Genomic DNA, 12,720 nt, shown 5'->3' with positions numbered 1-12,720 from the left:
GACCTCAAATACTTTCCCTCTTCACTGTTTAAAAATGCAACCTTCACGGTTCTCTCACTCTATACAAAATAGCTGGCAGCCTTATAGTTACTAAAGTAGCCTTCTAGACGCATAGTTGACTGTTAACTACATGTGTGGTTGTTGGTAAAAAACAAAAAGTTGGGTAATCCATGAGTGCCATGATGTGAAGCTCAGAAAGGTTTGTGAGTCAATGCCCCTGTTGCTCCAATAAGTGCTAATCAGCCACACACACTCTTGCACACACACAAACAATGCTACTTTCAGCTGCTTTAACATTCCACCCTGTGCGTCAAGGTGAAACTCTTCAGTTGGCGGTCATTTGTTCAGAGAATCACATTTGTTATTAGAGCTGGTTAAAAATTATCTGTGAAGACTTAATATAAAACTAACTAATACACAAACACACACACACACACACACACACACACACACACACTCAGAATTAACAGTAATTTGTACGCACCCTTGAACTCCAGAGAAGTTCGGTGACCTTGCTTCCCAACCAAAGAGTTTCTCATCCCTGCTATAACTCCCTCTTACTTTCCTCTGTTTTGTTTCACATTGTTGTGAGGATTTGTGTGATTCAGTGTAATCAAACCATCAGAAACATGTTTTATTTCTCAAGGCCACAGTCATACATGCATCCATTTATGGGAACACTGTTGTAGAAAGAGCTAGGGATGACATAATAGGCTGCAGCTTGCGTCAATAAACAATTGGCCACATTAGAAATATTATCAACAAGTTCCACTTAGTTTGCAGTTTAATGCAACACTGACTCTGCACAGTGAGGCAGATATTCTTATAATGCAAAGGATATGGCATAAAATGCCACGAGAACCAACAGAAACCCTTTGACACACTTACACATGTGTAAATGTAAGCCCACATAATCAGTAGACGAAGGTTTGGCTGAGGTGTAAGCTTGTTCGGGCACAGCAGAGGCCTACTGGAACAAGCACTAAGAGTCACAGAGCTCACACACACACACCCTGACTCCTGGTAGGGGCCAAAGTAAGCTACATAAATCTCCTTAAATCTCTAACAAAGACACTTTTGTGCATTTGTTCCACTTGTTTCCGGCTAAGTAACAAGGTTATTTGCGGTATTTATGGTATAGAGTATAAGTGAGTGTGTCTGAGTAGTGCTGCAGAAACTACAGGAGATAGATATGTAACGATGAATGTAATATGTAAGGGATAATGTACAGCGAGTGGGTCATTATTGCTAAATGAACCCCAACAGGGTGATGCCGGATCCCTCAGTGAAGCAGAGGGGCCTTGAGTACCTGGAAGGGTGGTTCAACGTAATGAAGGGGTTCTCTTTGAAATAACGACCAGCTTGCTGTACATCATGCTGCTTAGTACACAGTTACTTATTGAAGAAATCAGTAATTTGACACAAAAATATTGATTACAAATGTTTTATACTTATTTTAAAATGGTTTAATTAATTTAATAATGATTATATTGCTTCTGATAAGTCTCTATAATCATAACTGTGTCAGCTCAGAAAAAATAGCCCAATGACCAATCAGAATTGAGTATTAAACAATAATAATAATGTAATAGAATAATAATATAATTGAACTGATTACACTCACAGAGAGGACAATATTTGGCTTGCTGTATTGTCAACTATACTAGTCCAGACTGAAATATCTTAACTATTGGGATAAAATGCCAGACATTCATGATCTGCAGAAGATGAGGTCGACTGACTTTGTTTTCATGTGCTACCATAAAGCCAAAATTTGTCAACAAATACTGTATGGATTTACATGAAATTTAAGACACACATTCATGTCCTCCTCGGGATGAATTGTGGTAATTTTGGTGCTCTTGTAACTTTTCTTTGTGTCATCATCAGGTAAAAAATATTGATTATTAAATATTTTTGGTTTTTGACCAAATACCTGCAAAACTAATGCTATTCTCATCATCCTCAGCTGTACTTTGTCTTAATTATTGCTAACTAGCTAATGTTAAACTAATATGGTGAACATCTTGTTAGCATTGTCACTGTGAGCACAGTGACATGCTTGGTGGCTTGTTTTGATGGTTTAATAGCTACTTGGTAAATGGACTGTGTTTAAATAGTTATTTTGCCCAAAGCGCTTTACAACATGCTTCTTATTAACTGATGCATAAACGCTCACATTGAGATGGGAGCAGAGGTACAATGCAAGGCACTGGCCTATAGAGTGCTGCAGGAATGAGTCCTAAAACCTGGAAATTTTCAGCTCCCTTGTCTGAAAATTAGTGTTTGTTTTTGTTTTTTTGTTTTTGTCGAATGGGTTTTGGTTAGATATCTAAAATAAGGTCTGTATTTGATGCAATTTAGGAGACATTCAGATTTAGTTCTGCGATATAAAATATGTCAGCAAATACCCCACTCATTGCATTTTTATGCTTTTACATTGGTCTTACAAAAGGCAGTTGCTAAAAAGTGGCTAAATCTGGCCGTGGTGTAGTTTGTTTATAGCCTGATACTAGCTTTTTACCTCTGGTGACTGCATTTATGCTGAAAATACATAAAACTGGTGTTCATTTGTGAGATTATCTAGCTAGAAAAGTCATGAAAATAATATAAACTTTTGCTTGTGACCAAGCTCGACAATAATCCAAAATCCAGTGGAAAAATCATACCGGCTTTTGTCAGGGGGAACCAGTGTGACACTAACTACCATGTTGGCCTACAAAAATGTATCCTTGCAGCACTCTATAACCATCAGGAACAATTTGGGTTTGGTGTCTTGTTAAGGTAGCAAGGAGCCAGAGATTGAACCACAAACCATGCAGTTAAGGACATTTTCCTCTGCCTCCTGAGCCACAGATTCTTGTACACAATAACTTTAACATATTGTAAAAAAAAAAATGCCAGGAACTCACAGTTTGACCACCCACAAAATATGATTGAATTGATAAGAAGAAATATAAAGAAATCTAAATTAAATTACATGTATATTTAAACTGTGGTTCATTATTGCACATGAACCACACATGCAGGAGAAACGTAAGAATGTGTACTGTGCATGTTAACTGATCCCTTGCCTCCATGGCCCGAGCAGGCTGTGTGTTTATATTTATTTGACATCCAGGGCCCTAAAAACAGCCTTATAAAAACATCATTTATGGTAGTAAGTCTCTGTGTATTGTTTGGGGATCATATCTGACATTTTACTGTACACTCTGAGCTTCATGGCAGATGCAAGGATATGCCAGAGGGCAGAGGAGTTTAAGTAATTGTGAGTGATTGCCATGTGGTCAGACTGGAAATCTAATGTTACAGTAAAAATACAGTCCTATGTTTTCATTTGGACATGTCTCCTCTCAGCCCTCAGCTTCACCCAGCCTGACCTATGACCCCTCACCATCTTCCCAAACTTTCACATGTTCTCTCACCCTGTAATCATCTCTGTGTTACGCCTCCTCACCCTCCTCCTCCTCACCCTCCTCCTCCTCTTCATCACAGCTTCACACCACTCTCCCCCTCACTCTGTGCCCATGGGCATGGGACCACAGAGATTATCCATGCCTCACTTTTTCTCTCGACTTTCTCCCCTCCCTCCCTTCCTCCACATACAGCCTCTCTCAGTCCGGCGTGGGTGTCTGGTGCCTGTCAGAACCAGTGAAAACAGCTCTAATCTTAATTACACCAGCAGCTTTATTACCCTGCTCAGTTGCTTTGCTCAGGCAATATCTCCATAATCACTTCTTACAGGCTGTTTCATCTAAAGGCAGAGGGAGCGCTGTGAAAGATCCCTGAAAGACTTCACTAGTTTCAGTAGAATACTTGAATATTTCTTAAAATATGAAGACATAAACCTAACTGGCCACACTGTGACTATTACACCTCGCTGCAGTCTTTAACACCAGAAACTCTGGCATGGTGGAGCCTAATTACTAGATTTACAAAAGCAGGGAGCCACCTAGTGGTTGAGAGGTGTTGGTACATTGCTGTACATTACCCTGAAGTGTTCGTAGGCTTTTTTCCCCCCTCAGATACCATTTATAACAATAGCAAAAGGTCAGGAGCATCCCCCAGACAGATGAAGCACAGACATGGGAAGGAGCAAGAAAAATATGTGGTTGTGAAACAGATATGAATCATGGGGGAGGTTTTCGTGAAGACAGAGACGATGTTTAATGCCTGCCTGTTTAGTGTTTAATAGTCTGCGCAGATTATATACATCATTATGACGCAGTGATGTGTATTTCACCATGCTCAGACCCCCCACAATTTTAAGGAAGAATTACAATGTTTGTGCGGCATTGTATAAATTAAATGATTGGATCACATTTCTGTAATGCTTTTAAGTTTCTGTAGCAGCAACTTGATGCAGGACAGAATCATGCAATAACATTTTTGAGCTCACATTTTAAATATAATTTGAAATTGCACAGACTTTTTGGCCAGTCAGGGACAGCAGAAAAAAAGTAAATACAACACTCACTGGGTCAGAAAACAAACAAAAAAAATCTCTTTCAGGCATACAGACATATTGTTCATGTAATAAATATTGACTATAGTCACTTAACAATGAATTACGTGGAATTAGATTTTCCTCAGACCGCTGGTTTAGACACAGGCGAACAGCAGCATATCTGATAAAGTATTATCTTGTACTCCCATGTGCTTAATTTTGATTGGCAGAGCGTGACTTGGCTGTGATGTGTGGGAAGTCTTGATTCTCGTTCACACAGGATGCAAATGAGCTGGCCTAAGACAACATGGAAATGTCTAGTTACCATCCTGTAAATCCAGATTCTCACATACCAGTAAGTGTGTGAAACTGTATTACTGTGAGTGGTAATCTTTGGCATCTTAAATGTGAATCTGAGGTCCCCTGTCTCCTTTCCAAAGCTAATGTTAAACTGTCATGTCTTTTTTGTTTCAGATTTTGATTTTAACTTTGCTGAGTAAGAAAATTTACATCGCCTGCAAGAAGAGAATTTGACTTTGATCTGCTGTGTGTATTCATCACATACCACGAAGGTCATAGGCTTTTTTGTGGTGATTATGTCAACAGATCACTGTCTGTCCTTTCACTTTAAATGACAGAACATTTTGATGAGCTAAAACAGCGTTTCCTCATTTTCCCAGAAACCCGAGGCTCATAACCTGCCTCCTCCTTAATGTAAAGCTTTTTGGCTGTCTGTCTGTCATTTGTCTTCTCACCAGCTCACAGAAAAGCCTAATTAACAGAAACCACTTAACTCATTTCTGACAAATGCAATCAGATGAGCTGCCCAGATGAGTGAAGAATTTCTTTTGGCCAATGAGAGAATGATAAACGGCGTCCTGTCAGACCAGTCTGATGTTTTTATACCAGACCATTATCTTGAGCTGTTACAGAGCTGCTCTGTTCTTGTACATTGCCTCGTAGAGGCAAGATTAAGGAATGCAGTTTAAAGACTTTGCTCAAGCACACACATGTGTGCACGCACTTAGATGCACTGATAGCGAACAGAGAAGAGAACTGTGGGCAATTCAGAGTTTGGCCTCGGTACTGAGGGGTTCAAATATTTTTTCTTTAATTTTTCTTTCTGTATGAAACAATATTTCTGTCCCATGAGTAGTTATTCTGTGGTTAGAGCAAAGTCTTTAAAGATGGAGTATTTGCCCTGTAACCAAGAGGTTGCAGCACAGTCCCAGGCCTCACTCTTCCCTCTAGACTGATGGCAGCCTCCCATATGGCCCTGCTGGCCTGTGTTGGCTTTGTTACACATGCCTCCTGCAGCAATTCAAATATGACAGAAGGAAGTGGATCTAAAATGATTTCAGAATATGAATAAAAGATTCAACAGAACCCGCAGTCTTCTAAACATATAGCTGTGCAGCATCATCCTCCTGCTGATAACATCTGAGATGGTGCAGTGTTTCATTGTAAACAGAGAGAAATAGTCATACTGTAACATAGTTCAGCATCATTTTAATGGCATCCAAACCTTAGTCATAAAAATCTGCTATTCATTTCTTCGATGTTCCAACTCAGGCGTAAAAGAAAAGCTTTCATGGTAATCTGGCCTCGCTGTAAAGATTTTCTGAAGAGGTCCTCAGAGACAGAAGTTCGACTTTGAAGAGCACAGAAATTTCAGAAGAGAAAAGAAGAGAAGCTGAAGTTAACAATCCCGAATACACCACTGAGTGTGATCGACTTTAGAGCATGACAGTGGATCTGGGAGGTTTTTCCTTCCTGAGGAAATGCTGTTGTATATCATAATGTAGTATGTATGTGGGGTGATGGACAGAGCTAAGCTGCAGGTTTTGGATGACCTCCTGTCACAGCACACATTGAGGGTCTGTTTGGAATTAAGTGGAAAATCCTGTTACTGTATCGTCCATTTGGGAGCAATAAAATACAGTCATTGTCCATATGTATCACTACCAAATATGGTAAATTTAGTAAAATAATAAAGACAATTGTTACACAGGCTATCAAAAGCGGCTTGAATACCCCAACATATAACTGATTGCATGTGCATGGGTTTTATCTATCATTCTGTGTATACTATACTTGCAGCTCGACCAGTTTTGAAATTTTCATAACGCTACTAACATTTTTTAGGGGCTAATCTCTGGCAGCAGTTTAAAGTTACTATTGGTACCTTTCATAAAAATCTTTTATTGGTCATATTTATTAAAATGGTCACAAAATCCAAACAGCGGTACATGAGACAGATAGTTTGTAAAAAAAAAGATCTTATTCCTCTCCCTCCTCATAGTGCTCTAATTTCATTACCTTCGTGAACAAACTACCAACAACCAATCAGAGCTGGGGAGTCTCAAATGCAACTTTAAATTATGTCCATAACAGCTCATGAGCTTTGGTCTAACTGGGCAGTGCTGGTCAAATATGAATCAAGACTGTCTTACTGCATGTCTGACCTCAGATGTTTTCAGAAACATATTTTAGTGCACTGTTTAGCAATAACATAAGGAAGTTTGCTCTGGCAAGCGGGTGCTTCTTCTCATTTTACAGCTAAACAGTACACTAAAATATTTTTCTGAAAACATGAGGCTATACTGTAAATAGGCAATTCAGTAACATAATTGTGATTCATGTTTGATCAGTACTGCCTAGTTTGGCAGTTTGACTGCAGTTCATGAGCAGTGACTGATATGACTGATAGCCTCAGTACAGACTCCTTAGCTTTGATTGGTTGTTTTTTGGTGCACCATATTCTGATTCTAGCAATTAGAGGCAAGAGGAGGAAAAGGGATTTTTCAAAGACTATCTGTCTCTTACAATACTTTGTGGATGCAGTGAAAATTTGAGCAAATATGAAAAGTTATTTTCATAATAGTTACCAACTGTAGCTTTAAACTCACACACATAAATGTGTTTGTGTGTGCATGAGTGCGTAGGACAGAAAGAATACAAATGAGAGGAACATCATCCAAATTGAGGACCTCACCTTGACCCTCCTGTCTCTTTTCTTTAAGGGTCTGTTCGGTTCGGTTAGCCTTGAAATAAGTTTGGGGGGGGGGGGGGGTTAGGCGTGATTGTTATTACTGAAAGTCCTCACAGATATATAAAATATAAAATATGAGTAACTTATTCACTTAAATACAACTCTAAATTTAGGTTGTGTGTGTGTGTGTGTGTGTGTGTGTGTGTGTGTGTGTGTGTTCTCAATTTTTAGAAATAGCATCCTCTCAGTCAGCACTATACCACAGGTGCATTGGTCAAGAAATTAAATAAACTGAAAAAAAAAACAATTGCAAGGAAATCTTGAAAACCATGTAACGGTTACAAAACAGAGACAAAGTCTTTCCAGCAAAAACAGTCGTATGTTGAACTTAACTAACAGGGACACAGTTAATAGTAAGAATACAGCCAACTGGCATGCATCCCATCTTTTTTTCACTTTATAATTATGTATTTATATATTTTTGTCTATCCCCTTAGTGTGTGTGTCAAGGCCACAAACCACAAGTGAGTTTAACATCCTCAGAGGTCTGAACAGATGGTGATCAGTTTTGTGTTTCTACATGTCTTGGCCACTGGAAACCAGACCAGAGAAAGTGCAGCTCCTGTTTGACTGGTCAGCAGGGATTTGGATGGACACAAGTTTGGAAAAGTGAATCCAAAAACCTGTTTGTGTACAGTCTTTTGCAAAAACACAGTCCCTTACCCTGCGGCTGACTTTTATTGTTGCCAGCTCTGCCCAAAGACAGCTAATAAATTGGATGATTAAGTTCAAGATCCAGGTTAAGAGAGTGGAATCATGTCTTATTATACACCACATTATAAAACCATGTCATTAGTCATGCCTACCACCCTCATACTGAATATCAAAAGAGGAGCCATCATCCTCCCAATCCTTTACATATGGCTGTGTTTAATAAGTGTGTGCGGTGGTCAGGGTGAAGGTGCCGTCCTTCAGCCCGGTTAAATGTTTCCATGCTGCTGAGTTTTGCTAACCACAGCTGGATGCCCAATTGTACATATAAGAGGAAGCCTTGATCAAGGACAAAGATCACTCAGGCTGATAGTTTGCGAGTTTGCATGCATATGCTTCATGCGTACGTGCAAATGCATGCATTTATGCACACACGGGTAAATTTCCTGTATGAAGGGTGAGTTTTAGAATAATGTCCCAAAAGAAAATTGAATGTTTCTATTCAATTTGTGAGGCAACGAGAGCAAAGTTAAACATCACAATGAGACTGATTTGTTAACTTTATTATAAAATCGGTTTAAAAATCTGAATAAACATCATGTGGTCAATGAACTGCAGTTCAACTGAATCCTCTCAGGGTGCTCTTAATGTTGGCCAACATCTTAATTCCCGCAACACGAATTTAAATAACTTCATAGCAAAACTTACTCTCTGCAGTATTATAGGAATAGACAGAAATTCAGAAATTGTTTATTCTGGCCTCTAAAAAATCTATTGGCCTAATAAGAGGGGAGCAGAAGTTTTTCTTTGGCAAGAATATGAGTTGGACTTTACAGTAAGAACAGCTACAACATGTCCTGAGTGTGTGAACACCGGTCACATTCATAAATCACATCACTCATGAGAGGACACACAGGAATAATTCTCTCTAATTACTCTGTTTCTATAGTTAACTTTGTTAACAAGCCTTGAGTGACAACAGATGAGCTCTAAAAGGGAAAGAACATTATTCTTCGTGATCTGAATCAGGGGTCATCAATGTTTTTCAGCCCAAGGATCCCTTAGGTGAAAGACAGATGGAGTAGAGACACCCTAAAATTGAATTTCAAATCAGACTTGGCATTCAGTAACGTGTAGGGTGGCCTAAAGTGCTATGAATAAACATATACTGTTATTGTGAATAAAGTACTGAGCTGTTAAAATATTTTTTTTAAAAATCTAGCACATTCATAGATTTATACATCATGTTTGTTTCCGAGGTAGATGGTATTTCAGGATCTTTGGCTCAAAGTTACTAAATGATTAGCTGTAGCTCACAAGAATACATACACTTGAAATGTGCTATAGCTAATTGGCTAATATTTTTCAATAGTACGTAACTGCTTGCTAAGATAATTGCACAAGGATTCTTGTGTAGCAGCCGATCATCAGTGATATGCAGTGTACATTAAATGTTTATTTTTTTAATTAATAGGCAAATTTTATTTAATTTGCTAATGTTATGTTGGATTCATGTTAATGTTTATGTAGCTACTGTGAAGCCATCGTCATCTTGTTTTTTTAGGGGCCAGAGCTGACAATATTTTGACAAGAGAGTGATGCTGTGGAGGAGTGAGGGGTGGATCTGACTCATAGACTGTAACCCAAGTGACTCGCCCTTAGATTTCTGTAATTTTGAGCCTTAATAAAATGTTATCGGGTATGTTTTTTAAAAAAATTGCCTGCTGTCATAAGTGTTAAAACTAGCTACATCAAAACCGAATTTTAATAAGGGTGTCTGTGGATTTTTACTCTGTTTTGAAGCCAGCCTGAGGTGACCATTTGATGAACTACAATTTATGGTACTTCCACATTGGTGTTATTTCTGAGCCTAGGAGTTTGCCCCTTGGTATTTTCAGACATACAGACAAGAAAGAAAAAATTACATTTAAAATTAAACTATTACCAAACCATAGTTTGGCTAGCTCCCTGCAGTTACCCAGGGCTTACAGACACTTGTTGAAGACCAAGGGTCTAAATAACTGAAAAGGGTGAATATAATGAATCTTCCGTCTACATATAATCTATCCATTGTTTTATTTTGCCTTTTCAAATATCCAATTCCACAACAGCACAACAAAAATGCTTCTTAAGATGTTTCATGTGTCTCGATGCAGCCACTGAGCTTAGAGAAGCAAAGGAAGTGGTGAATAAGGGGAACCATAAAGAGAGATTAAGTGGGCCATGGAGACAAGATGGATGAGAACGCGACCACTGTCAGAGTGACGTGCTTCGCTCTTGAGTTGGATAGATGTGTTGCCAGCATGCTGGTCTCCTGTCACTCCTTCCTGACCTCAATCTGCTCCTCAGTGAACCTGTGACCCTGTTTGACCACACAGAAGCTCTCCATCAGCAGGGTCATGACTGCACTTTAACCCTCTCTGCTCCTCAGTGTCGGAAGACATGTGTGGAAGTGCAAGGACGTCCTTAACGCTCAACAGTGTCCTTGTGACCCTGACATCATGGGTCATCCTCACTCGGGCCGGCTACTTTGAGTTCATGGAAAGTGGCAATGATTTAAACATTCACATCAATATCGGATACTTTAATGTAAAAGCTTGGGATTGGGATCGGAGGTGGAAAAGTGGAAGAGGAAAAGATCAGTTTTAATGATTGGTGGAAGGTTGACAGCAAAGTCAATTGGATTTAATAACGCAGAGTGAAAACTGTGAAAAGGCAAAGCTCTTATTTCTTGTGGAAGTGGTGAATATGAAGTGTGAGAGCCCAAGAGTCTTTTTTCAGTCACGGTCATTTGTTGTAAATGGTGAACCTTAGTGCAGCAATAAGTCACGCATGAAATGTGTGTTTATACTTTACAAGACACAGCAACAAAACACATGAGTCTAACATGTCCTTTATGCAAACTGTTATATAAATATGAAGGATCAAGATTCTGTTACTATAACAACATCAGTGGTATGACCATAATTATATCCCTAGAAAGTTAAATTTTGTAGGTGTTATTCACTGGGGCTGGATGACATTACCCGAGAGCAAAAGTGGGTTCTGTTAGACAAAATATATATATATATTTGTTCAGCTATAATATAACCCTGTGGTGCAACATTTTAGTGCTGAAATGTCAGCTTCTGATTACAGGAGCTCTGGTTTTCATCCAAACACAGAATTCTAATTTCCCAATAACTACAAATTTCACCACCCCTGGAGTCCACCTGCACTGACAAAACTCCTCCTCGCTGTCAGAAATCAAAAGACAGTTTTTCAAGCATGAACACCTGATGACTTTATAGTTTGCCCTCTTCTCAACTTGCTCCTCCAAGGTTTAGGGTCAGGTCAGTTTAGGGTGATTCAGCAGAGCCGTTAACCCCTGCATCTGCTCCAGGACATGTCAACCTGACTAAAAGCTAAGAGCAATAAACAAACCTAAAGGCCAACAGGTATATGAAGAATCAAATTCCATAAATATCCAATGCTTCAGCTGCCGTCAGAACTAGAATGAGATGTGCTCAGTCGCCATAAAAAAATGTTGGCATTGTACATTTCTGCAAACCACAAATATCTTATATTTGCATATTTCATACATGTATCATATCAACATTTCTTCCAACATGAAATAGCATGTAATCTGACTTTGTAAGTGGGCGGTAAAATGGTGGATGGTCCGTGCATTGCCAGCTTACACAGTGACAGAAGGGGTTGCGTTTGCAAAAGATTACACTCTGTAACTTGGTTTCAAAAGCGTGAACAAAAGGCCATCTGCAACAAAAGTTTAACATTTTATGCAAGAAACGTTTCCATATAAATGGCCCCTGAGACCAACAGACAATAAAACTGGTTTTAATTTAATGTGTCACTGCAACGTTTACAGCACAAAACGTAATTATGTTTCCAGCGACTTTTTACAGAGACATTGTTACTTTTCTTGCTGGGATTGGGCCCCCCAAACTGGGTATTTTAAATCAAGATATAATCTTTTTCTAACTATAACTAAGTGTTTTTTGTGCCTAAACCTGATCACACATTAACCATGTAAAGATTCAACACATCTGCTACATAATGATGTCCAATTGTAACATATCCATGATTTGAAGAAACAACTTTTTTCTGGGGGCTGTGTTGAACAAAATGATACATGGATTGGTTAAATCCTCCTCACAATATGTCGCCACGGTATCGCTGAATTTATTTGCTGCAGTTGTAAAAAATGTTAATGTGAAAGGAAAGTTTTGACAGCAATGTGACAAAAGTATATCTTGGACAAAAATACTCTAGTGGAGGAAAAAAAACTAAATACATTTACTCATATAATGTGCTTTAGTTAGTCAGGTGGTAATTTTAAGGCAGGAACTTGTACTTAATTTGAGAATTTTCTACTTCTTTATACTTGTTATTGACTACATTGCAGAGAAAAATATTGTACTTTTTACTCCACTGTTTCAGGTTCATAGGTTATAGACCCACATGCACAATTCAGACACAATCAGGTAAGTGAGAATCGAGGTTTTTAAACAAGACATCAGTCAGCGAGGCAAACAAATCAAAAAAGGGCTAAGCAAAGGCAAAGTAAAAA

The sequence above is a fragment of the Plectropomus leopardus genome, chromosome 15 (assembly GCF_008729295.1).
Source record: "Plectropomus leopardus isolate mb chromosome 15, YSFRI_Pleo_2.0, whole genome shotgun sequence".
Lineage (NCBI taxonomy): Eukaryota > Metazoa > Chordata > Actinopteri > Perciformes > Serranidae > Plectropomus > Plectropomus leopardus.
Note: the sequence above shows the minus strand (reverse complement) of the source record.